This window comes from Falco naumanni, chromosome 9 (assembly GCF_017639655.2).
Source record: "Falco naumanni isolate bFalNau1 chromosome 9, bFalNau1.pat, whole genome shotgun sequence".
NCBI classification, from domain to species: Eukaryota; Metazoa; Chordata; class Aves; order Falconiformes; family Falconidae; genus Falco; species Falco naumanni.
In genome coordinates this window covers 35,479,410-35,506,111 of record NC_054062.1, presented here as the reverse complement: position 1 = coordinate 35,506,111, position 26,702 = coordinate 35,479,410, and the positions used below count along the sequence as shown (strand labels likewise).

The 26,702-nt window shown below is 40.0% G+C and overlaps 1 protein-coding gene and 1 non-coding gene across 2 annotated transcripts in view; one reads left to right on the top strand and one right to left on the bottom strand.

The window, feature by feature from the left end:
- The window catches only part of CTNNA3 (catenin alpha 3), a 509,885-nt gene extending 501,311 nt beyond the window's left edge, over nucleotides 1-8,574 (bottom strand). The window contains exon 1 of the mRNA XM_040606308.1: nucleotides 8,461-8,574. The gene's annotated coding sequence lies outside the window, so the exon portion shown is untranslated. The remainder of the gene's footprint in view (nucleotides 1-8,460) is intronic.
- Nucleotides 8,575-21,760: 13,186 nt separating this feature from the next.
- TRNAS-UGA lies at nucleotides 21,761-21,842 on the top strand. Its single transcript has one exon. It is a non-coding gene; the product is annotated as a tRNA-Ser (tRNA).
- The last annotated feature ends 4,860 nt before the right edge of the window (nucleotides 21,843-26,702 follow it).

Below are 26,702 nucleotides of genomic sequence, written 5' to 3'. Positions count from 1 at the left end.
ACTTATTACAACCATTACTGCAGTATAATAAAGTAATAAGGTACTGCAGTTGTGCAGGCTGAAGAGATATATTGTCACCTTCCACTGAACCTAGCATTGATTTAATACACACAGTATGTTTAGGGTTTCTATAGCAAGTTGTGTAGAAACAGATCCAAATTGTTTGCCACAGAACAGTTATCCACATTTCACTTGCAAGCAAAGATAGTATGAATAATAATTAAAGAACTAAGGTTAAAGGTAATTTAGCGGTTTGCCATTCTTAGTAAAGATAATGCAAGTGCCAAGTTTATCCTTTTATTACAAGCTATACTAGTCACAGCCCTAAGTTCCCACAGATTCAGTTGCATACAGTCAGGTTATAGCATATTTAAAGAATTGATTTTTCAGTTTTAATTCCAAATCAAAAGACAAAGGGAAGAAAAACTTGAGTTCAGACTGACTAGAACTACACTTTTCCTTCCATGGAAATTAGTAAGAGAAAGAGAACTCTAGAAATGTCAATGTATTTGGCCATATATTACACATTTAACTTTTAGATACTTTTAACAATTCCCAAGGAAATAAAATCTCAGACTCCTCAAATCACCGGCATCAGTGGTTCTTTTTCTGTCCAATGAATGAGTAGGTAGGATACTCCCACAGTTTTGAAATACTCCAGTTTAACTTATCCCTCTGTTTGAAGGGGACCGAGCCCCCTCATCATTCACTGCTTCAGAAACAAGTGGTGGCCCCTAGTACGGAAAAGGACTGTGGCCCTTCTGCTAGCTCTAATTGTTATGTATCCTCCCTCATGTGGTGAAGTTGCAGCTATGCAAGTGTACAGACCACACCTCTTATGCACAAAGCTTCACTGCAGCTGTTGCAAAGTGCTTTGAGATGGATGACTCTGTATCTTCTACTGGTTCAGTTCTACTCAATGTAAAATACTTATTTACTCGCTGAGCTCAGAACAAAACAGGCTGAAAACACTGCATAACTGTAGAGACTGGTCATTAAGACATGTTCCCAGAAGGCAAAATATTGTGTTTCCAAACTTTGCTTAACCAGTGTTTTCAGAATTTCAGACTAAGGAGAACCGCAAGAGACAGAAGGCATCGAAAGTCAACAAATTCAAAATATCTACAAGCACATTCAACATAATAAATGTCCTACTGAATCAGACCAACAGTCTATCTAGCCCAGTATGTTTGTTATGGCCAGGCTATCAATTCTTGCTAATACACTGTATATGCAACAAAGCAAGAAATAAGACAAGCTCTTTCCATCTGCTGTTCAGTGGAGGAATCAATAAGAGACACATTTACAATCACTCAGAGGGCTTCATACAATCTCAAAGGACTGGCACCTATTAACTGTATCATTTTATTGAATAATGAATATTCAGAAAGGTTCTGTGTCTGCAAAGTAGATTAAAATTCAAACTTTCTTATAGCTACAGCTATATAGTTATTTCCAGTAACATCTGCTATACTAGCAAAGGAGCTATCAGTAACCTGGAAGCCAGGTTCCCACTAATATTCAAACCTCCACACCATCTTTTGAATTAAAGATAGCAAATATTAACGGGAGACCCTTTTTAAACCATTAAAGTAAGCTTTCCTACAGTACTAATAACTTGTTCTTAAAGCCACAAATGTCTGTCATTCATATCCCTGCTCTTCTCAGCTAGCTTCAACTCCAAACTGCACTGCTATTTAACAGCTTCTTAAACCGCCTCTCCTATAACAAACCAGTAGTGTGTGCACCTTTGGTTGACTCTGCAGCACTGGCAAATAGTGCGTCATGTCTGTGCCTACCTGTCAGCACCTACCTGGTACAGCCTATCAATACACAGCAAAGAAGCACCTATACTGCTGAAAAGCTGTTTCTGCTGTGCTGTTCCTCCCTGAATCAAAAAGCCTTTTAATTCATCAAGATACTCTCCTCTGGCTTCACTGGAATTGCATCAAACCATATCATTTCACACTCTTGAAAAGACAGACTTTTTTTTACTGTCGGCAGTTCACTAGCTGTGAAAACCTTTGGCCAACCCTCCAATGAGTCTGCCTTTCATTAATATTAAAAAAAATATTGTTATGATATTGCTGGTTCACAGCCTGTACCTTTGACATTTTCACAAGCCTCCCAGTATATAGGTAATTCCTGAAATCCTTCACAATAGTTGCAAATAGATGGTATCAATTGTGCTGTGAATTTTTTTCTGGTTAAGTCATATATCAGTTGCAAGGGGACAGGTAAGACCTGGGTGGAGATAGCACTTCATGCTTCTACTGAGATTTGAAGAAATGACTAGGTGATTTTCTGGTTATTTTTTCTGCAGATACACTCATGCTTTAACTTCACAGTGGCTTCCCCTCAATTCTTGATAGAAGGGTGTTAGCAACTGCTTTTCTCAAAATTCAGAAATAAAATCTTGGCTGCCTGCAGCAAGAGCTACTCTCCATTCTCACAGCACAGCTTCCTATACTACAAGTCATCTACAATGATCAGACCTTTCCTAATATCTGGCAGATAAAAATGTAGTTGTAATCACAGTCAATTCCTTTTACTAGAGATCAACGTGCTCCAGAATCATACCACTGAGCAGTCTCAAACTTGGGAATTGTTACAAATCAAATCCCATTTTTGCAGATCAGAAAAATGTGAATCCATGTGCTATCACTCTCCCTTTTCTGGGGTTTTGGGTTGTTTGGAGGTTTCTTTGTTTTTTGGGTTTTTAACCCTAGTGTATTGTCTAACATAAACATTTTCATTCTTTGCTCGAGCCCTGGCTTAACTGGCTTTTGAACACAACAGTAGCTTTTTAGCTTTGGGTCAGGCCCATAACTTATCATTAACTGAGAGTCATTTGCAAAAAATATTGGTTTTGAAAATTTCAATTATATTTTAAGGTATAAGTAACTTACTTAAGTTCTCACTTGCTGATTCTAGTCCATGGGGTTTTTTTAAAGTAAAACTTTAATGTTTCCTGAAAATATGGAAACAAGTTTGCAAGCCAATGCAGTGAAAACTACAAAACCTTAAAATAATTTTGATACCTTGACTTTTTATTTTTAACTTGCCAGGCTTACCTTATTGTTATTTACATTAGCTAATCAGTGTTTAAATAGGATTTTTTTTAATTTTTATTTTTTAAATCAAGGCAAGGATAATAGGTGATAGAAAGTAAAGATCATTTGGGGGTTTTCTCTGATATTTCCACTTAGAAAGTGAACTTCTGTCCTTCCTGATTATCTTCATTGAGGCAATAAATTTTGGTGCTTGCCTCAGGAAAAACATAAGAATCACAGTCCATAGTCTATGTTTTTAAAAATATATATTTCTACTCCAGTATAATATGCAGTCTAATCACAGTAGGGATCTTGACTGTGAGATATTCTGGTAAAAGGCTGCTATAACCTCACACTCCGTTATATTAACCTTTACAGTAGGCAATTTCAGCACTGTAGACCAACAGCTCTTACAACACTTAGGATGTTAAGCATGTGTCACGAGATACAGTTATGTGTCAGAACAGTCAGAAAAGCAGCCACCTTGAACACTCCTAACAAGTGCTACAAACTTTAAGATAATGAGAATTTTGTCTTTTCAGCAGATGTGTCCAAACTGAAACTGCTGAATCTTTTGGTGTAAGAAAAAAAGACACCAGAAAAAGTCAGTCTGTATCCATCTGCAATAAAATGTGAACATAGTACCTAGAGCTTTTAAACAATCTATAAGTACACTTTATACGGACATAAATAAACTAATTCATGTCAGAAAGCAGAGCCAAAGATATTCTGCATAAATTAGAAAACGTTAACTTTAGAATCCATTTCCTGCTAGATCATTAGAAAGCCAATAGCACATCACTCACCTATCCTAGAATATATATGGTCCATATTCAGCACTAAAGCAACTGCCTATGTAATTTCCTTGTGCTAGGAACTTCAGTGCAACTGCTAAGGCTCACTATTTGGCTTCTGAGGCATCTGCAAGGGACTGCCTGACAAGCTCTCCAGTGTATTTCAGGATGACTGACAGGACACAGTGGCTGCTGGAGGGGTGGCAGGGGGATGGGCATCCTTAAAGCTATATACTAGAGCACAAATATGTAAAAAAAATGTAAAGTTAAAAAGCTTTTGAACAATTAGATGACATGAAACATGTCATTATTGATACTTCTGGTGATTATTCTTGCAATTTTCAGAACAGCTACTGTTTTCCTATACATTCTGATTGTATGCCAACTGCTGTCTCGAGGCAATGACTCAGTCTCAGACTTTTGAGCTGGACAGCAAAGGGATTCATAAGGCTATCACCCAGCAACTTGGCACCAAATTTGTTTTCTCTAGGGTTTTTTTTCTATTGAACACAGACATAAAATATATTATCCTATCAATTTCATAAAATGCACAGGCCTATTACCTTCTAAAAAACAGGGAACACAAAATATATTAGTCTGGATTAGTATTTTTAAACAAGATACACATGGACAGGACACTTGAGGACTTCCAGGATGTGAAACATTGCTGAGAGTATGTAATATATTTGATTATTTGTTCTTCATTTCAATATTTATTATACAGCTTCATCAGTTGGTGCCAACACCACTCTCTGAATAGAATTTGTTAGTCTCTTTCTGCAGAGTCAGTACAGCAACTGGAAATCAGATTTTGCAGAAGCCACAAAAACAGTCACCGCATTTTTCTTTAATCCTTTAGCTGATCCATGAACTAAGATATTCAGAATGCTAAAAATGTACTAGTTCCATTTTCAATACAACAGCATGGGCTTTTTTTGCTTGAAGAACTTTGTGGGCCAGAACATGTCTGGAATGGAGCAATACCTCTGGCACCTGGAAGGATCTGGCCATTTAACACCAGGAAAAACCTATAACACACCTGCCAAATTTTTAAATTACCATACAAAGCTGTCAGGTTACACACTAACTACCTCAGATTTTATCACTTCTTATCACTAGTAACACGAAACACGTCTGTTAATGCAAAGATACCACAAAGGAAAGATGAGCTGGAGAACTGAAGAAGGTGACAAGATTCAGATCCATTAATAACATTCATCCACTGAAGATTATTTTATTTAAACTGGCTTTGCATTTAGATGTAGATCTACAGTGAAGTAATTGGAAGATAATTTTTAAACCTAAGAGAAGAAAAAAAAAAAAACAACTTTTTTTCTTTTTACATTCCCTTTCACTTCTGTCTGTGCCTGCTTTCTCCCTAGAGTACTTTTCCAATCCATTGGCCAACTTCAACCACATCTGAAAAGCAGATGAAATTCCCAAGGACATAAGGTTTCTGTTAAGTTCTTCAACATACTTCTCAGCATAAATAGTGTCATACATCATCCCTTATAATGAATATACCAAGGAAAAGAACACAGCTTAAGCCTAGTTCTTACTGGATACTGGAAAATACAAATGGCAAGGAACAGGTTATGACTGACCTACTGGCATGAAAAGGTTTAACTAAGGTTTATGGAAAAAAATGTTTGAGATGGGGGAAAGCATCACACCTCCATGAACTTGTCTCATGCTGACTTTCTGATCTCTAGTGAGATAACAAATAAAGATTTTTCCCAGGGTTATAACACTCAGAACACGCTCTCTTTCCCTGTTTAATAGTCAAGCCTACTTTTTCTACAATGCATTCCCTGAAAGTACTTTTTCAAGCAGAGGTTGTCTTCCAATACAACATAAGGAAACAGAATTACAGAGGAAAAATTATTTATTCAAGATCACACAGAATGCCAGTGGCAGAATCAGGGATGGAGTGCTGAAATACACTACCTAGTCACTACAGCATCTTACTCACACTTTCTTTAACTGAGACCAATAAGCAGGCTAAGGACAGTAAAACATTTCCAAATACTATTTACACTATAAATCTAAAGAATATAATTTCATCTTCCATACTTATGTCAAAGTTATCCCGATACCAGTATTATTCTTAGTAAGGTCAGCTAATACATTCTTCTCCCTTAAACACACTGTCAAAATTACTGCCTTGGTTGAATGTACGCACTTCCAGCCAGTTGCGACACACTGATGAATTCTAGGAGATGTTCCAGCAGAGGTGTGAATCCTACAGCCTGACCAGCTACGGAACTTTTGGCTTTGGCACTAGCATGCCAGGCTGTGCTTTCCAACCAACAGCTATCAAAAATATGTGCGTTATGGTCCTGAGCCTAGAGCCACAGCAAGGAAAATCTTCTCCATGGAAGTGGAACCATAGAAACGTGTGAACCTGACAATGTTCTCACTGTATTAGCAGTAAACTAAATAATTCCACTGATATCAATGACATTCTAGTGGGTGACAGTAGAACCAAAGCAATCCTGCTTGGTTTAGAAATTCTTTAACAATCTTATCTTCATAACATGTCTACCAGGTACATTTTTGCAGGTACTGGAGCTTTTGGTCCTGAACTGCAGTTGTAATATTGAAGATACTGAAAAAGCATTCACTTCAAAAAAAGAAGGTGGTGTGACATCAGATTCATTTAATTCAAAAAGAAAAGGTTTTCATTAATACTCTTTGGAGACATTTCAAATTCTTAAAGAAAAAAAATCCATTGAGATTGGTTAAGTGTCTGTGCTATTTTCACTGCCTGCACTTCAAGCACAAAACAAGGATCTCTGTTTAAGTGGCATATAGCTCCTACATGGATGGCTATCCTGTGCTGGTAATGATAGGTTAAGAAGGTCTGGCTCCAAGCCCTCCCTTTTGTTATCACTGTTAAAAGTGTTCCTATCTCTATTCAGAACCAGAGACTGTGTTTAAATAAAGTTCAAGTTGACCTTCCACTAAAAATAGGATATTGTTCAACTCATTAAAAAAAACAGACAACAAAAAAATCCCATGATGTGCTACTGAAAGGTTTTTACGTTTTATTTTTGTTAAATGCAATGTCCTGATTTCCCCTTTTTGTTATCTGCAGAGGGTTATCTATTGCAAAATTATACTGTACTGTTTTGCTTAACCAATGTCTCTTAGTTGCAATGAGGTAAAAAGACATGGTTTACCCTTCTCTTTGTAGAGCTGCTACTCTTGCCAAGTGATTTTCTTGTTTCATACCCATGCATTATCCCTGGACGCCTCACCATCATGTACCATTTTATGTAACTGTTTTCAAGTTGAAATAAAGGCTTGCATTATTTGTTTTGTCCAGTGACCCAAATAGCATAATTGTTCCCAGTTGTCTACAGACACGCATAAAACCACCCCAAAATTACGGGTACCATACGTGATTGATACTTCTTAAGTATATACCTTTGAAATATGCATGAAAATAAGAGAAATGGTTCTCAGAAACTGCGGCATTTTGGATATTGGCAAGCAGCTAGTTAGCTAACACCTACAAAAGCACGATCTAAAGAACAGAAGACAGTACATAAGCAAAACCATATTCCCACCATGCCATGCCTCTATACATGGGCAGACCATTGACATACAGATTAATTGTTCCCACAGGCTCCTGACACTGCACAGCACTTTATTTCCACTATCAAGTCAGAAAACCAATTTCAAATCAAAATGTAGCTCTGAAGAAAAACCCTACTTAGTTGATACATCGGTTCTGGTGAAACAGCTTCAGAAATAATGACTGAAGACATTCCTGCCCATTTTGACCTCCATTCTCATTCCAACTCAAGAGCATAATGGCTAAAGAGCAACCACAAAAAAAGAAAAAAAACCAAAACCAACGGAATTTTGTTCCCAAGGTGGATAAGTTTCCTAACATCAACCAGCTGATTAGGAATAGAAGAGAACAGCATCATTATGCATTTTTCACCAGGCCTAATTCTTTGCTGTTGGATGTCTTCTGGGCTTCACTAGCTTTGAACATAGCTTGCCTTTAATAAGAGGAATCCAAATGGATTTTCCATAATGGAAAATTGTCTTAGTGTACAGGAAGTTTTAGAAACATACCAATCGTTATATTGAACATAACAGCCCTCCATCACCCCTCACTTATAAACAAGTGCCTTTCATATTTTAAAATCAGAAACAGCTGTATAAAATTGCCTGGTAGAGTAATTCAGTGTTTTCAACACCGAGGTGATAAAAGTTTACATAAACTTTCCTTGCATTAGACACAAAATCCAGCAAAGTACCAGGAGGTAAATTAAACCTTTTAAAATAACAGCATCCACGCAAAATTTTATACTTCCTTTTCCAATATTCCAATATGTTTTTTCACATTTGGAAAACACAAAAACACATTGCAAAACTTTGACTACTGGCTTCAAGTGACAAGACTATGACAATTTAAAATACTCAGAACATTTAAAATATCGTGTTTAGAAGTTCTTCTTCTAAAAAGCTGGTTAAGAAAACCAGCTTTTTATCTTAAACTTTTGAAGTAATCATTTGATTAAGCAACTATAGTTCCACTCACAGCTTCGTGTACTTTCACTAAGTGGAAAATTCCCTTCATTTCTCTTCAATCTTACCTTCTATATCAAGAATCTAAGAGATTCTAGAAACAGCTCTGTGAAGAACTCTTCTTGATGCAGCTGGACTCCAGAGGCACTGACAGTAAGACAGCAAATGGTTGCTTGTCATTCCTAATCTATGAGAAATGAAATAGGAGGGGAAGAGAATTAAAGTGGGGAGGGCACTACCCACTTAGGACCTCCCCCTAAACTGTTAGTTCCTGACTTCACTGACAACTTGCTACTGAAAATACCACTTAAAGAAACCCCAAGCTCATTCCTAGTCTTGCAAACATAGTTTGGCACTGAGCTTTTAGACCAGAAATCAGACACCATTTAAATCAGTGGCAAAGCCCCCTCTGAAATTGATGAGGTTTAGGTTGAACATGGGAGGGGAAAGGGAAGAGGGAAAGCAAAGGCCACTATTGTAAAAGCCTGGCCAAATATAGTTGCAACCTACATATCCTAAAAGTTCATACAAACCATGCTGTACATGACAATCTTCTTCATTAACCTTCACAAAACACTCAAAACATACTTCCAGGTCAATAATCTCACATGTGTAAGATTTTCCAGCAAGGCAGCCATTTAAGAAATGGATATGATTGAAGTTTTGTTAATTTGCTATTATAGCGAAGTTGAGTACCCTGAAGCACAGCATGCAATACCACTACTCATGTAAAAAAAACTCTGGAAACTCCAAAAAGGTAGAGGTTGCTCAATATTTATACCTATTCTGCTAGAGACTCTATTCTGCTGCTTAAGATCTTAATGGTCTTAAACTATTCAGTCTGAAAATTTGTATGAGGTCCATGCCTCTAGCTAAATTTTCTTTTTGGAAAATTTCAGCCATAGCAGCTTGGCTATTTTTAGTTGATTTAGAGGTAAAAAGGGCATCTGAGGAATAAGTACATATTGTGACTATTCATAAGTGAGGAAAAAAACAAGACTTGGACAGACATAAGAGAGAGTACTGAAATAGTTGGATGGAACACAAAAATAAAAAATAAAAATCAATCACATTTGGGCCAAGCCATTTCAGTAGCATCTTCTGCACTTAAAGCTGCATAGAAGGAAAAGATTTGAAAGTCAGATAAAAAGTGTATAAAGAACATCTTACAGAACACTTTTTTCCCCTGCAATAGCATTATATATTATTCATAGAAACTAAGCAGACTTTCCTAGATGATATAATAATTTATTATGGGGAAATGTACCTGGTATTGCCATGTTAAACTTACAACTTTATTCATAATTCATTCATCTCAGAATTTTTCCAAGTTTCAACCTTGAGAGATAATTCTTCCTTTGCTCACCTTCAACTCATGAATTTAGAAGACATGAACAACAATAGTCAGGGACGCAAGCTGCTAGACTAAGAAAGATTAAATTTTCTGAGCACTATATTAAAACTACGTGATGCAATCCAAGTCTAAATCTTACTAACTGCAGTTAGTACTTCTCAGTATTTCTTAGCTATCTTGTTTACTTCATTAATGTTATTTGAAAGTGAAGAACAAACAAAACCACAATTCACTTAACTGCAAGATTCAATATAGACAAGTGGAGTTATGTAGATGATGCCTATTGCAATTTTTTAAATCATTAGATCTTCGTAACTACACCGGTGCTTCATTCATGAAACACATTACTACAGTGGTGAACAGACATCCTCCTTATTTTAATAGGTACATAAAGGAGAGGTGTGGAAAAATGCTAGTTTTATTTAAAGTTCTTTGACCTGTCATCTGCATTATCAAATGAGGAATGGGATTCAGTCACTTAAGCTAAGCAGCTGGTGCCATTTTAGATACTGCAGGGTATCCATCACGTAAACCTTCAGTGTATGGCAGGTCGCCCACAGACTTCAACCAGATATGCCAAGGCTGGATATGAGCATGCTTTATGAGGCCAAAAGTGTCTAAAATGGCTCTACACACCTATGCTCAGGCACCTGAATCATTCCCAAGTTGTCTTTAATGTAATAAATCCTCTTATCAATTTGTTATAAAGGTTTTCCACTCAAACTTGGGTTTGATATGTCACCTGTGAAACAAAGTGGTAGGCACATCATTGCAAGTAAACATTTAAAGTTTTGAAGTTATGCAGTACCCACTGCAAATGCCACTGCAGTATCAATTCTTAAGTAGCATTAAAATATTCCACACACAATATCTAAAAATATGTTAATGGTATGGATTACTGTATACTATATACTATACTTCTGCACCCTGGCTGTCTTCCAGATTTTCTTAACAGCCTCTTTAATATCTGTTCTCTATTAACCAGTCCTAACTCCTTATATCATAACATTACATATTGGTAAATCTAATCCTCTGACTTCATTACCTATCCCATCCCTCGCTAACTTCACTGAGCAGTTTTAATCTGTTCTTGTGCAGTCTTTGGCTGGTCAGCCCAATTCAATGGCCTCCACACAGGAAAATGAGTTCTCACCACAGAAATACGAGTCATTCTGCCGTGGAAACTACATTAATCACAAAATGAAACTTGTTGGGAGTTTCTCCTCAAATCCCTTGTGCTATATCTGTATTTATTTTTTGTAAAGTGCATTTTTAGATTAAGTTATTCCTTTGTTCAAAGATTTCTGTCCTTTTCTGTTACATGTAATAAATTCACAAAACAGGTGATCAGTCGCTGAGGTACTTATAGAATTCAGTAGCTTCTTACAGACCAGCAGTTCAGCAATTCCTCTGACAAATTACAAGAAGTCTATACACTGGAGTAATGTCATTCCCTCATACCAAGGGAGTTTATTCTTCAATTTTTCAAAACAAAAAGAACCAACCAAGCACCAACCTGAGAAGCCTGCCAGGCCTGCTACTCTGGCAGGCGTACTCTGGGGCGGAGGATCACGCTGAAAGACCGTGGGGAGCTTTCTGCGAACCGCCAAAAGCGGGAAGCGAGGGCGGGGGGGAGGAACGCCAGCCCCCTCAGCGCGGGAAGCGGCGAGACAGGGTGAGGGCGGAGCCCCGGCCCCTCAGCGCGGGAAGCGGCGAGCGGCAGCTGCGCCTCAGCGCACGCAGGGCCCGGCGCGAAGGCGGCCAAACCCCGACACTACAAGAGTAACCCCAGGCCACGAGCTACCGAGGGTGGCGCGGCGGCTGGCGCAGAGGGCGCACTGTCACCCTGACAGCTCAAAGAGGTCAAAAAGAGGCCCGCAGTGGTCATCTGCCCTTCAGAAGAAACCTAGCCGTGGTTTCCTCTCAGCCAAAAGCACCGTCTGGTGCCTCAGACGCAGCTCGCACAGAAGCACGCAGCTGTCTGGGCCAGGGACTGCAGGGAGTGCCCCAGCTTGTCACTGCTGTCCCAGGGCAGCTGGGATAACACCTGTGTGAGGAGCCACCAGGTGGATGATCAGCTCAGCCTCGTGGCAGAGCTAAGAAGGGTAAGATGAACGCTTTAGGAGTATCAGGGAGTGTGAGAGCAAAGGAGGCTGGCAGACCCGCTCCCTGCCATCGCTGAGGCAAATGCACCGCATGGACACATCACAGAATGCAGAGCCTCCCCAGCCTACTCACCAGCAGGCAGATGGAGGGGTTTGAAGTGACAGGGAGGAATAGAGTCAGGTCCCTGCTTGGGGCAGCAGGCAAGTCACCCCCTGGCCTTCTTCACCTTCCCTGCTACTCCTATGCAATATGTGTGCGGCTCTGGAACAAGCAGGCCAGGAAATGATGGTGTGGACAAAAGCCTGTCCATGTTGGAGGAGTTGCCCAGGGAGAGTTGATCACCCCCACACATCATGGCCAGCTCTGCTAGGAAAGGAAGAAAGGTGGCTGTCATCAGCGACTCTGCTCTGACAGGAGCGGAGGCCCGGTATGCCGACTAGAGCCAGCCCGCAGGAAAGTCTGCTGCCTCCCTGGCGCCCAGGTAAGGGGTGCTACCAGAAAAATTTTCTTTTCTGGTACGGCCCTCAGATTATTAACAATTACTGGTTTTCCAAGTGGGCAATGATGAAGTCCAAACAACAAGAAGTCTGAGGGCAGCCAAGAGAGGCCTCGGGGCCTTGGGGCACCTGGCTGAGGGATCAGGAGCCAGGCAGTGCTCTCTTCTGCCCTGCCGGCTGCAGGGAGCGCTGGGGCCTGCAATGGGAAGGTCAGATGGATCAATACGTGGCCCCCGGCCTGGCATCACTGGCTACATTTTGGGGTTTGTTGATCACAGGGCCACAGGCCTGCTGGCCACTAATGGGGTTCTCCTGTCTGAAAGGGGGAAAAGGATTCTAGCTCAGGAGTTAGCAGGGCTTCCTGAGAGACATTTAAACTAGATTTGAAGTGGGAAGAGAATAAAACCCTGATCATTAGAGATGAGCCTGGGGGCAGCACCCCAGTGTTGCTGGCGAGATCCATAGCACAGCTGAAACGCGTCTGTGCCAATGCCCAAAAGATGGGCAGCAAATGGGAGGAGCTGGAAGCCATCATGCAGCAGGAGGGCTATGACATAGTCACCATCATGGAAATATGGTGGGATGACTCACATGACTGGAGTGCTGCAGTGGGTGGCTACAAACTTCTTCAGAAGGAACAGACAAGGAAGGAGAGGCAGTGGGATAGCCCTGTATGTCAGGGAGTGTTTGGACTGCCTAGAGCTTAATGATGGTGACAATAGCATTCAGGGTTTGTGGGTAAGAATCAGAGGGAAGGCCAACAAGGCGGATATTCTGGTGGGAGTCTGTTATAAACCACCCAGCCAGGATTAAAAGGCTGATGAGACATTTTACAAGCAGCTGGGAGAAGTCTCACAATCACCAGTCCTTGTTCTTACAGGGACCAGATGTCTGCTGGAAATACAAAACCTTCCCTGCTGTGTTATTAGAGCTGTGTCTCAGAGACCATATTGGTACTCCCTATTCGTAGCTGAGGGAGACCAGAAGAGGGGAAGCCAGAGAAGAGCTCTGACTTCTAAGTAGCAAAGGCATTAGAAGTTTTTAAAAATGCTACCATCTCCCAACCAGTAATTAATATCTTAATAAAGGTAAGGGCTTTAATCTTTTCCATTATCCAGATAAACATCTGCAATATTCATTAAATAGCCTTTTCATTTAAGATAGCAGGATCCCATTCAACATTTCTAATGGTAACGCATGATTGCTAGATCAGATTGTGTCAATTCTTAAGCACTTTGGTTGACTGAAAGTTCTCTTGCATTTTATCATACCAGGAAAGGCATTTCAGTCATTAGCAATAGATCCTGGTGCTGTGAATGTGGAGTTAAGCAAATAAAGCCAAGGCAGTAAAATACTTCACAAGTCAGCAATCCCTTAATACAGAATTTTAGTATACTTGTGTCAGAATGTTTTCAACTAAACAGAAGGAAAGCAGAGCACCATCTTACTAGCCCCAAGAAAGAGACAGGAGCCATGAAACAGGGAAGCACAGTGCTAAATCAGGGGGAGGGACAGACCAGGTTTAATAATAAACAGTGAACAGGAGCACAGTACAGGGTTCTGAACTGGGAAAGAAAGTAGGAAACATACCCATGTCATGGAAAAGTTACCTAGGTTCTTTTTAAATAAATTGTGCCAGAAAGCATAGCATGATGAAATGCAAACTCTTTGAAACTTGACAACTCTATTGACTACTTAATTAGGGACAATTCTCATAAAGCACACAAAAAAAATCATACTAAATTAGTATCTGTTTCACAGGCAAGTTAATTTGGTGTAGTGGTTAGAACTCTAAGTGATGAATAATAGCTTTTTGTTTTATTTAGCATTCATATCTAATAGTCTCCAAATGTCTTAATGGAACTAGCAACAAAAACTTGGAGAAAAGCTAAATAAATCACTTTTACCCAAATAACCCTGAATGATTGTAAGTATATTGTAGCACACCAGAAATAACATGCATATAACATCAGTCTTACACCATGAATATATATAAATTATGTATAACATAGATGAAAACAGCAAGTGATCCCTAAAGGGCTTTTCAGTGATATTGGAGATTCCAAAAGAACTCTCGAGGTTTAGGATAAATGAAATACAGCATGTTTTAATAAAAGGAGTAATGTTATAAACTAATTCTGTATTTAAAAATTTGAATAAGTGGACTAAGAGTAGGGGTGTACAGCACAGCATCAACAAATTATGTGGAGGAGTTTATGAAACAGACTATAGGGGCAGGCCGTAACATCATTATGTAGTAGCTCCAAAATGAAGCCACTTTCGATTCTGTACCTGAAACTGGTCCCCAGATCTGTTCTTTGGGACACAGAATGGAAAGTTTTAGCCATATAGTGTTTTCTGAAGTAAATTCTTATTTTTATTGGTTGTATGGTTTAGGCATTCAGTTTTGTTACATGATCTACAAAACTAATAGATAGAATGAGAGAAATACCAAACAAATATACTTCAGTATGCAGCATTATTTTTGCTACTGTTATTCATTAGTTTCTTCAGTAAGAAAACATGAAATTACGTAGTCTAGTGGCGCTAGCATTATCTGTTGTAATACACAATTTGTGTTGGGTTTGTTAATTCATTCACATTCTCCAAGGGAGATGCAGAATTCACTCTTGAATATTCCAAGTAACATATAAGCACAAAGTCACTGTTTCACTGACGTTGCTGTAAATGTGTCTTGTAATCTTAGGCAGAATCTATCTGCCTGCATGTTATATGCATGTTATATTCTTCTATGAAGAAGCATTCAAGGCTTTTAGGTGCCTTTTAGGTCACCTTTCACAGGCATCAGGGGGAGATCCTTGTCCCTAGTGGGCAAGGAAGCTCCCCTGTTTCAGAATGGTATAAGCAATTCTTCAAAAATACTTTCCAGTGGCCATTGAGAAGCCCTGAAGATGACTAGATATAAAACTGAAAGCCTAACTAAAACATTTTGGTATGTCATAGGCTAAAATTAGCAATGTTTATGCATATATATGGTTAATTTGTACACAATGATGTTGTCAAAGAATTAGCTCATTATGAGAATTCATACATATAACATTGCTTTATGAATGTATTGTTCTATAATTTTAGAATTTTGGAACCTATGGCACTTGTTTTTAAATGGGAATAGAAATTACAGGTGACAGCCTTCAGGAAGGATTCTGGTATTTAGAAAGTTTTCATAAACTGAAAATTGCTTTGGAAATGCAAACTAAATGAAAACCATCAGTGCCTAGAGTTTTTCTTCATGACAGGACTAAATGTGAAGTAAACTAAAAAAAAAAGCTTTAGTATATCTCATGGGCTTTTAATGAAGATTTAACTGGCCAAAAATGAGCACAAGATAGCAGATAAAATTTCCCAATTGATATGTGTATTTTGGAAAGTAGATTTAATCTCCTAAAGGAGTCTTAAAAGTTTCATTTCTCAGTCACTTAAAATTGGCAAAAGCTGGACACTGGAATAGATAATGGAGAGAGAAAAATCTGGTTTAGGACTGTTATATAAAATAGTGGTACTAGGATAGTTTGTCCATTTTTTTTCCCCCAAGTGTTTAACTTCTGTAAGTAAAGAGGACAGATACTGCAAAATCTTTTAATTGGTTAAACTGTCCAAATTCCTATCAGTAGAAGAAATGTGCAAGTGATAATCAGCATGCAAATATATTCTTCAGCATTAAACAATCTGTTATTACTGTCGATTCTAGAAATATAGAACTGAGCCGCAAGCATTTCAACACTTCAGTTTTCTCGCCTTTTTTGACCTCAAGTGCAATGTTAATTTGGTAATCCCTATTCCATCCCTTCTCATGCATTTACTTTGTGGCTTTTTACTTTGCTGGTCTGGATCAGCTTTTCAAATGCAAGTTTCAACATATACTCCTGCTAGAAATCTGTTAATATGTTATGTCTGTGATGCTTGCAACAGAAAAGTTAGATTAGATTCTGCCTAAGATTACAAGACACATTTACAGCAACGTCAGTGAAACAGTGACTTTGTGCTTATATGTTACTTGGAATATTCAAGAGTGAATTCTGCATCTCCCTTGGAGAATGTGAATGAATTAACAAACCCAACACAAATTGTGTATTACAACAGATAATGCTAGCGCCACTAGACTACGTAATTTCATGTTTTCTTACTGAAGAAACTAATGAATAACAGTAGCAAAAATAATGCTGCATACTGAAGTATATTTGTTTGGTATTTCTCTCATTCTATCTATTAGTTTTGTAGATCATGTAACAAAACTGAATGCCTAAACCATACAACCAATAAAAATAAGAATTTACTTCAGAAAACACTATATGGCTAAAACTTTCCATTCTGTGTCCCAAAGAACAGATCTGGGGACCAGTTTCAGGTACAGAATCGAAATGCTTGAATGCTGGGGAAGCTCTGTCCTACTCAAATCAGTTTTCTTTTGACCTCTCTCCCCTTACATTGTCTCAGCCTCTTAAAGGCATCCAAATATCTCTGACTTTCAGGTCTTAAAATAAGATTATGTACAGCAAGTAGCATGCTTTATTAACTGAACACCTGTACGTTTGGAGGCTCTCCAGCTTTTGGCAGCAGACCTTATTACATCTCTTTTAACTCAGAGTTTAGTTCAGGCTTGTATCTCAAGGTTTTAATGACTTTTTAAGATATTGTTGAGTTTCCCTATCTCAGTATCTAGGACTTAACACTGCAGTGCTATTTTAGTTGAGGCTTTCTTTAGAATATTTTCAGTGATTTGAGCTGTAGTAAGATCTCTCTGTCTTGGGAACACCACAGCTTCATAGCTAAGTGCTAGAGTTAAAGTAGCACTCTGCAAGTGATACCATTCTTCCATAATCCCTTTTTGATCACTGCTCATCTTCAAAAGTTATCATATGAAAGTGCTTAAACCTGCTCCTGTATATAGTACCTGCAACATCCCATCTGCTCTTTTACTTGCAGTTTGCACAAAGAACACTGGAGGTCCCTGTAGTATTGCTCAAGTGACAATTTTCTCTAACGGCGCCGAATTTTTCAAGATTCCATTCAATGTAATTGGTTAAATATTACACTTAGTGTGTCATTTACACAAGTCAGACAAATTTAATGATTTATTAAGTTTTAATGAAATTGCACATTTAACTCACGTCCTAGATTCACGTGAATACAAAATAAAGCCAACTATCATTTAAAAAAAAAAAAAAGTTGTTTCTTCTTAGTCCTGCTAGGAAATAAAGGCTCCTAAATTCAAAATATAAAAAGTTAGACATTGCAAATTGTGAGACAAAAGGAACACTGAGTCTGTTTCCAGGTTTCAATGGCTCAGGATACTGCATGGATGTTTTAGATGTGTCTTTACAAGTCTGTGTTCAAGTTTGCAAATCTGTGTTCAACCTGATAAAAAGCCTATGGGCCTGAAATGGTTCAGCTATATAGTTTCACCTTCCAAGGAAGACCTGCTGGAGAACAACTGAATTTAAGTGTTCCCTCGAGCTCTGATCCAAACCCTCACACCTCAGGGGTCTTAGAAATACATTAACTATTCCTACATAGCTATCAGGCACCCAGGGATTTCCAGGTGCCCAGTTCATAAGTGATCCATGTGTCTTTGTGTCACCACACAAAACTGTGCTCAAGTATGCAGTGCTCCAAAGGACATTGTCTTGCCATTTGTGAGCTCAGACTGGTAATCTTTGTTTTGGCATCCAGTAAGTCTGGTTTAAAGAACCAGCTTGGATTTGCTAATAGGGAGCAAAGGCATTTTCATTGAATTCAAGGGCTGATACAATCTGAGCCCAACATCTATAACCACCCCTCTCTTTCTTCCAAGTAGAGAACAAACTTCTTTTGTTACTGAGACCACACTGTAATTTATTTTTGCTGTGTCTTGTTTGGGTTTTCTGCATTTTGCATGGCTTCAGAATATAATTGCCTTTCCAGCCTAATTTTCAGTAGATTTAAAACACATGTCTTGACAAGGAGGTCAAATGCAAACTCCAAAACATGATTCCATGATTTAGTATTGATGCCAATTAACTTAATTCCTGAGATGCAGGAATTGTGCTATTATAGTTTGGGGCAGCTAACAGAACAGAGATCAAATAGCATAGCACAGACGCTAATGATACCATTCACATTGACTTTGCTTACTATCAAACCCATGTAAAACAGTAACAAACATACAGATTCTCCATTTTCCTCTTGAATTCTCTTTTTATGCAGCTCAAAACCTCTCTGTAGATTTAGTTTTCCACATTTTCTCAGCTTACAGAAGATTTATATTTTAAAAAGCTATCAAAAAATCTTAACTGTATTTAACATTTCAGTCAAGAAAAGGGAGTATTTAAAAAAGACCCTGCTTCAATGAAGTACAGGAAAAAATTGTCTAGAGATCTCAGAAACCACTGTACTACGTACTACTTCAGTAGAATGAAATGCAAGAATCACTTCTGTAGTCTAAAACCAAAACCATTTTGATTTAGACTTTAAGAACATTTTAAATGTATTACTCCCAGTAATATAACAGAATATTTTTTTGCATGTTTCTCCAATCAGAGTAACAAAACAAAGCATCTGGAAAAGTAGGGAAGGCATATTTTATATTTCATATAGATAAGGGGGATTTTTCCCCTTTTACAAAATGTCCTTAATAAATGGGCAAAATTCAGAATGTAGAGCATTTAAAATTTTCCTGTGAATGTTTTCTGGGTAAAATAACTTTGTGCAAATAACATAAAAGACTCCGGTGGTAACATGCCATTTGTTGCACAGATCTCTAGGTCATTAAAAAACTTTTAACTGGCAAAAGGCCTTCATTCATGACCAGAATAAATGTCTAAGTTGCTGCCCTTTACTCACCCTAGAAATGTCATTTATTCAGAAGGCAAAGATTTTGTGTGATCATCCAGGATTTACAAATATGCAGCAGTTCACTCAAAGCTTCAAATTGCCTGCTAGGTGACTGGAAATCTCAGTCCTATCCATCATGCATGTGCTGTGTGGCAAATATGCGTAAGAAGCAAGTGAAGACCAGTATATAGCACATATGCATACATTTTTGTAGAAGGAGGGGAAAAAATCAACTGCTGTGGTTCAATCCCTTCAGGAACAGTTAGAACAAATGCTCTTACTTGAAGGGGTATTACCAAATCTGAACTTTGATGTGTCGTTCTTTTGGTTTTCTTTGGATTTGAATAGTAAAAATGTTCTTGCATTTCATAAGATCTTCCTAAAACAAATTACTTGTATGGATTTCAAGTAGTCTGTTTTCTGTAAAGGAAATAAATCTGCAGCAGATCCATTAGTGTAGAAGTAAACAGCTCTGTTCCTTCTCCTCAAATCAATTAAAGAGGAAGGAAAAAAAAAAAAAAAAGCTTTGTATTAAAAGCCCCAACAAGTCTTTTCTGGAATTTACACCTGAGAAATACTTGTTTGTCCACAAGCAAACATGACCTCTGACTGTCTCCACTTCTGCATCTGCTCTTTAAGAAGTTCCCCCCGGCTATAACCTGGTATACTGAAGGCACTACTTTTCCTCACCCTGCTCTTCACACATTTGCTATTTACATTATCATGAAAATTTGGTATAATCTTGCTTTTCATCTTCCTGTATATGAAACCAGGTACACTATGGGATAAAGACAGCATCTTATCAGATGTAATGCAGCTTATGAGAACCTTACCCAAACACACAAAACTACATGGACATCAGCAAAACAGACCAAATCACCTTGGGTGTAAGAACATTAAACAGGCAACAATTTAAAGGAAGATTATTATGACACTAAACTACTGAGTGAGATAGGGGGATACAGAGTAGGATAATAAGGACCATTTCATATGGACCTTATTTATATGTTAAGGACCATCTAACTGTTTTTGAATGTTCCTCTATCTAAGCCACAGCAAATAGCACAAGCATAAACTCTAAATGAAGTTTGATTTTATTTTTGTAATATATCCACAATAACACAAAAAGACACTCAGATAATATAAACAGTAGCATTGAACCCTATGCAGTTAAGTGCAAGAAAAAAGAATTACTAACATCTATCAAGTTTTCTGTATTGATCCAACCTTTTACCGTCTACTTCAGAGGGATGATTACAGGGCTGCTACACGTAGCTAAGGGATCAGCCCTGTTTCTACAAGTGGTCCGTCAACACTGTTGCTATTGTTTCCTATAGAAACTAATGAGAAGTTCTCTATTGGTTTTCGTACTGCAGCAGAACTGAGCAGTCAGAGGTGCCTGACAATGACCACAAACTAACTTCCCAACTACTAATGAGCAATTAAAGGTAAGGATTTTTTAAAAGCTGTACTAACTTAAGTATTTATTAAATTCTCTTTACCATTTAAGTACGACAAAATAACTGACTTCTTTGACTATTACAGAAATGCCTCATGCTTCCTAATGTCTGTCTGTCCTCTGCACTCCCCAGGTCAGGTTCCAGGGAAAAAGTTTTAAGAGACTTATTTCATTAAGCCTATTTTAAGGTCTTTATTAATCCGGCAATGTTTTTTGTTGCTGGTAACAGTTAAAGAGTAATTGAGAGTGCTTCTTGATCAATAACTCATAAAAACCTGGGAGGGGGAAGCACAGTCATCACCATCATTCCAGGTGTTAACAAAAAAAAAAAAAACAAAAGCTGTGACGATAGGAGGGAAAATAGGGTACAATCCCTAGCATAAGCCCTGCAATAAGTGAAAAGAAAAACTTAAATTTTTAACCATTGTAGCATATGAAGTCAAGTTAGATTTAATTTCCATTTACTACTGCTGACACATCTAACTATTGCTAGATGAAAAAATAGCTACAGTGAATTAAATTACATGTAAAAGTCACACGATAGAGAACTTTTCTAACAGTTGAGAGAAGAGTTAGTAAAGCGGGGGGGGCACGAGGGTACCCCCCAGGGCCGCGCGCGACGCCGCCGGGCTCCCGCCAGCTCCGGTTGTGGCCGCGCCTCCCCCGCGGCCCGCACCGCCGTCACGTTTCGGGATGGAAACACCCAGACGGGTGTACATTGACATTTATTTTTGCTGAGCTGAACAGCTGCACGGGAAATTTATTAAGTTACCACCTGCACGGGGACGGGCGCGGCGACCGGCCGCCTCCCCAGCTGCCAGAGCCGCTGTTCACAGCAGCCAAAACAAAGCCGCTGCGCGAGAGGCAGCGCTTCTAGCTACAGCCCGCAGCCTCACGGCACTCGGCACCGTCGCGCCGAGCCGCGGTACCGAGCGCAGCCCGGCAGCGCCAGCCCCGGGGCCCGCTGGGCACGGCAGCAGCAGCGTGGCGGGCCCAGCGGCCGTGGCGGAGCGGGCAGGGAGCGCGGCGGCGCCCATTGGCCCCTCGCGCGGCCGAGGGCGGGAACTTCCGCCGCCAGAGGGACCGGTAAGAGTGTCAGCGCGGGCAGATTGCTACCAGCAGCAGCGATGGCCGAGTGGTTAAGGCGTTGGACTTGAAATCCAATGGGGTCTCCCCGCGCAGGTTCGAACCCTGCTCGCTGCGGCCCGGTGCGGGTTACTTTTTTTTTTTTTTTTCTCCTCTCAAACTTTTCCTACTGTTCAGGATGTTCAGGTTTTACTCTTGGTGTCTCGTCTCATTATTAAGGGTGCCTCTGCAGCAACCAGCGGGATTATCTAGTATTTATCCTATTGCAACTCATTAGGCCGTGCCTACACACTCCTGCCCTGCTGCTGCCAAGAAACAAAAGTACAAAAGCAGCAATAGGTCCCAGGTCAAGTTTCCAACATTGCATCTAAAACACTCGTGATAAACTTGGTGGAGGTGGGAAAGGGGCACACTGAGGTTAGCGTTCTTTCCAAAGCACACCTTCTAGGCCCTCTGTAGACATGACAGGCACTGCCCCAGCACAGAGCTCAGGAGTAATCCAAAGCATTCCACACAGTGTCCTATTTGCCCAAAGGGCTGTTGTCTTGCCTGCATGTCCTACAACTGATACAAAATAAAGTCTCGTCAGCAGCAGGGTACTCTATATTGAATGCATTTGCTCCATCAAACTTTTCCTTTCAGGAAGGAAGCTGGTTGGATTACTCCTAGACCTCCAGTACAGACCCCTAGATCATCTGTTCCTGTCCTTTATGGCCTTCTGCACAGACATGAAGCGTATACACACTATCTGGCAACAAGGGGGGAAAACCCCACATAAGTTATTATGCAACTAATAACCAGGAAAAGCATAAGACCAAGGCACTTCCCCCTGCACACACACATCCCCTCTTCCTGACCGGCCTTGTACCACTCGGCTGTCAATTGCCTCATATGTGTGTCCCCAGCATTCATGAAGAGATTAAAAGTTTGCAAATTCAGGTAAGAGAAGGCTGGAAATAAGAAAAAGGATATTTCCACAGAGGCCAAAATACACTAGAGTAGGAACAACCACTTTTCATTCCTATCTTTCTGAAAGACAGGCGACAACCCTCCCCACACACAAGCAAACCCATTCTTTCTAGCATCATATCTTATTAGCGCAACTCAATTTGATGAGAAAATGGAGGCAGGGGAAGAGGAAACATTAAAATATCTCTGCTCAGAACAAAATAAAGGGGTCAAAACCAATTGTTCAAGCTGGCAGCAAAATGAACGTTTCAAAGTGCTCCCTAACACGGCTTCCAGGGATTTCAGGTTTAGTGCTTGTTTCTGTCAGGGCACATGCAAATCTTAGAGGTTACACTTCAGAGGGAATCTTGAACTGGTAAATAACTGACAGTGGCACTGTGTAATACGTGACCATAACACTAGGCATTTCTCTTAAGTTCTCACATGTGAAGGTACGTGCCAAGGGATACTGGAATCAGACATCTTATCAGATGTTGCAGAAGACACAATTTTTAAATTCAGGAGTACTGACTTAAGCATCCTTTGCTAAAGTGCAGTATACATGCTACTTTCACCTTAGCATATTTCTGTTCTAACAGCAACTTAAAGTGGTGTGCTTAGGGCAGTACAACATGTAAGTCACTCTGAAAAATATCAAAATATTTAGTGAATGTGCATATTTCAGATAAATTAAAAAATATAACTTCTCCACATACAAAGCTTGATTTTGTTTAATCAGGAATTTGAAGACTTTTTTTGTTCTTTTAGAACTCGAAGATCCCACCCACCCCTGTAATCCAGAACAGATGAGGAAAAACTCTATTTTGTGTAATGCAGCTTTGGGTAGCACTCCAAATAAATAAAACCACAGTATCAAAAGAGTCAAAATACTAAACACAGTGTGCAAGCTTCGCACCAAGTCCTTCTTTTCCAGTGCATCACTGAAGCAGCTGTCAGGTCTTTTACTGACCATTTTAAGTGTCTTATTTCTAAAATACAGGGTTCATTGCTTTAGTAGATCTGATGACAAAGCACCAATCCAATAAAGATTTTTTAGGAATTCTTCAACTTCAAGATGTCCTTTTCACTGGGATCTTGCTGGGATTGGAAAAGTCAAGTGATCAACACAAAAATATGTGGTTATTTTAAATTTTATATTGAAAAACAAGAGGCCAGTCTGTCAGAAAAGCAACAAGTCTCCTCTGTCTAAGGAAGTATTTGTATTTGGTGAACATTTTCTCCTCGAAAGTGATTGTCCTTAAAATTTGCAGTTGAAAAATAAAAGAGCAGCAGTGAACACCCAAGTTATTTCCCACCCTCACCCTTCAGCAAGATTTATGAAAATGTTCCCACCAATGCTCTAAAGGGGAAGAACCATATGGTTTTAATTGCAGGGGCAGGGGGGGTTGTAACTTTTTTGTAATTACAGAAGAAAGTAAGGACGGACTGCCAAACAGCCCACTAAAGCTACACACACACATCAGTGGCACTAGCGGCTTCATTGCTTTCCTCCTGAGTTCTATCGCTTCTCATCTCCATTTTGTAGCAAAGAGTTAAAGCGCTACTGTTCTGATCTGCTTCCCTTTTCAAACCTCAGCTGTGAGAGTGAGAGCAAGCAAGGCTGTAATGAAGCTGGTGCTGGAGTCCAGACTCCAAGAAGGTACACACAGGCTCAGCACGGCTCTGCTCCTTATCTCTGCCACTTGCCTGAAGCCTAGTGCAGCCCCACTGCACAGCACCTGCAGGGATCAAGGTGCCTCCAGCCAGCTAAGGAAAGAGATACTGAAGATGTCCAGGCTCCTTTTATCATCAGCTACTCACAGTGAAGCAAGCAGCCTAGTCCTTTGGCAGTGGCAGGCTAAGGATGGACATGGGAATCCTGGGGAACGCCAAGACCCTTTGAAAGGCAGGACTGCAAGCAGCAGAAAGCACCAGAGATGCCCAGGCCCAACCACAGCTGGAACAATCTCTTACCCTCTGGACCTTTCTGCTCATTATTCTGCCCTCCCCCTGTCCCATCGATATCATTCAAAGTTGTTCATGAGAAAGAGGAGGAGCTGACGGTCCTCTGCCCAGCATAAATTTGGGGACTCCAGGGAAATCACCTTCGAGTAAAGGACCAGCTCTGACAATCCTGACAAAGTAAACGTAATTTCTGTAGAGACTGATGCCCAAGAGTCAAACTGCATCTCCTTAGAAAAGCAGTCTGCCTTCGGTGCCAGGAGTCCTTCAATATTTTCAAGGAAGCAGTTTTGACAAAGCAACAAGCAAATCATTTTGCCCAAAGCACCATGAACCATGCCACACATCAAGACTGGAAACCGTCCAAACACTGGCAGCATGTTTCGTTTTCTAGAGGTAACCCCTCTCCCTTACTGCCCCACCAGAAGGGAGCAAGAGCACACCACTGTGGAGATGGAGTAGGGAGGAAAGAACGCTCATTTTCTCCAGCATCCATCACCTGTAACAGGTTATGATATCCATCAGAGACCTAGAATGTGTAAAAGTTCCCAGTCTGTGTTGTGCACCACTGTAATGATTCAGCCACAAGGCCTTCAAAGCTGGGACAGAGCACATGAAGAGCCCCATCTTCATTAACATGGGGGCAGGGGGGAAGAGACTGAGAGTGAAGATGAAAGTACAAACATACCCAGTGCCTACCATCAGGGGAGAGGCTTAGCAACTCTTACAACAGCAGGATGAGCGTGTACACCGGGCTGCAATAAAGATACCCAGCATAAGCAAACTGATAAGTATCACCCCACCTGACAGTGACAAAGGCTGGCAGTTTACTGAGTTGCTTTATCTTTTGCTGTGTAATTTCATCAGCTTTACGACAGCCTCACTGCTTACCTTCCCACAGCCTTGTCCCTCATTGCAGGATATGAAAGTATAAGATAGCAATGTGCATGCTCAGGAAATTAAAGCTGCCCAGTATCTCTTTTAATCATCAGGATACTTGCTTCTATTATGAAATATAGCAGCTATCTTTTTGGTTTGGGGTTGTTGGGGGTTTTTTTGCTTCCCCTCTCTCACTTAAAAAGAAAAACAAGCATTCAGGAAACAACCTCACCTATCATTCAGCATTACTCAGCCCAAGACTTTAAGTCATATACTGCCTGTATTAACCATCAAAACTTTTAACTTTTACATTGTCATGTGGGAAATGCTGGCAAAACAACAAGTTTGTGAAAATCTAGAATGTTCTCAATCTTACATATTCAGCATTTGCACAAGAACAAGCATGACAGCAGTAATTAAACATATATCAATTTTATGTAATTCAAGAACCCCCCCGAGCTGTTTACAGTTTCATTGTAAACAGCTGGCTAAATAGTTGCTTTGGTTTTGATGTTAAAAAACTGGTCGATACAATTCCAGGGACCTAGAAACTCGGTATTAAACAAGCAGCCCTATTCTCCGTATTTTATCATCAACATCCCCCTGCACTCCCATCTGCTGTCTCCTAACTTCCAGCTGAAATTGCATCAGTCCTCACAAGTCCAGCAATGTCCAAGTTTAATCAGTACTTTTGACCAGACTCCACAGGACCCAGCCTCACCTCCCAGGCGTGTTTACTTTCATACCAAGCTACGCTAAGCGACTCAGAGCTGGAGCTAACAAAGCCCTCAAGCATGGCAGTGTTCCATGGCTGTGTAATGGGAGCACACACCAGGTCAGACCCCTCAGATACGCAGAAGGTTCAGGACACTTTGCTACCTACCTAAACAACTCACAGGAAGAGAAGAAGAAAGGAAATGGGACCTCACCATCCCTTGCAGATAGCTGTTCTCTTCCCCCAACTTAAGATTCACAGACTCTACTTCTAATTTATAGTATCTGGGCTTGTTGCTGCTGCTCCCCACCCCCACAACTGTCCTTTTGCAGCTGTTTCCACTTTGCAAAGAAAGTCCAAGTTCTCTGTTGGCCACTGAAAAACCCTGTATCCCTGACTCTACTGCCTCTTAATCACATCATGCAGACCTTCAGAGATCCACCTTACAGCCCCTGCTCCAATGATTATTTAAG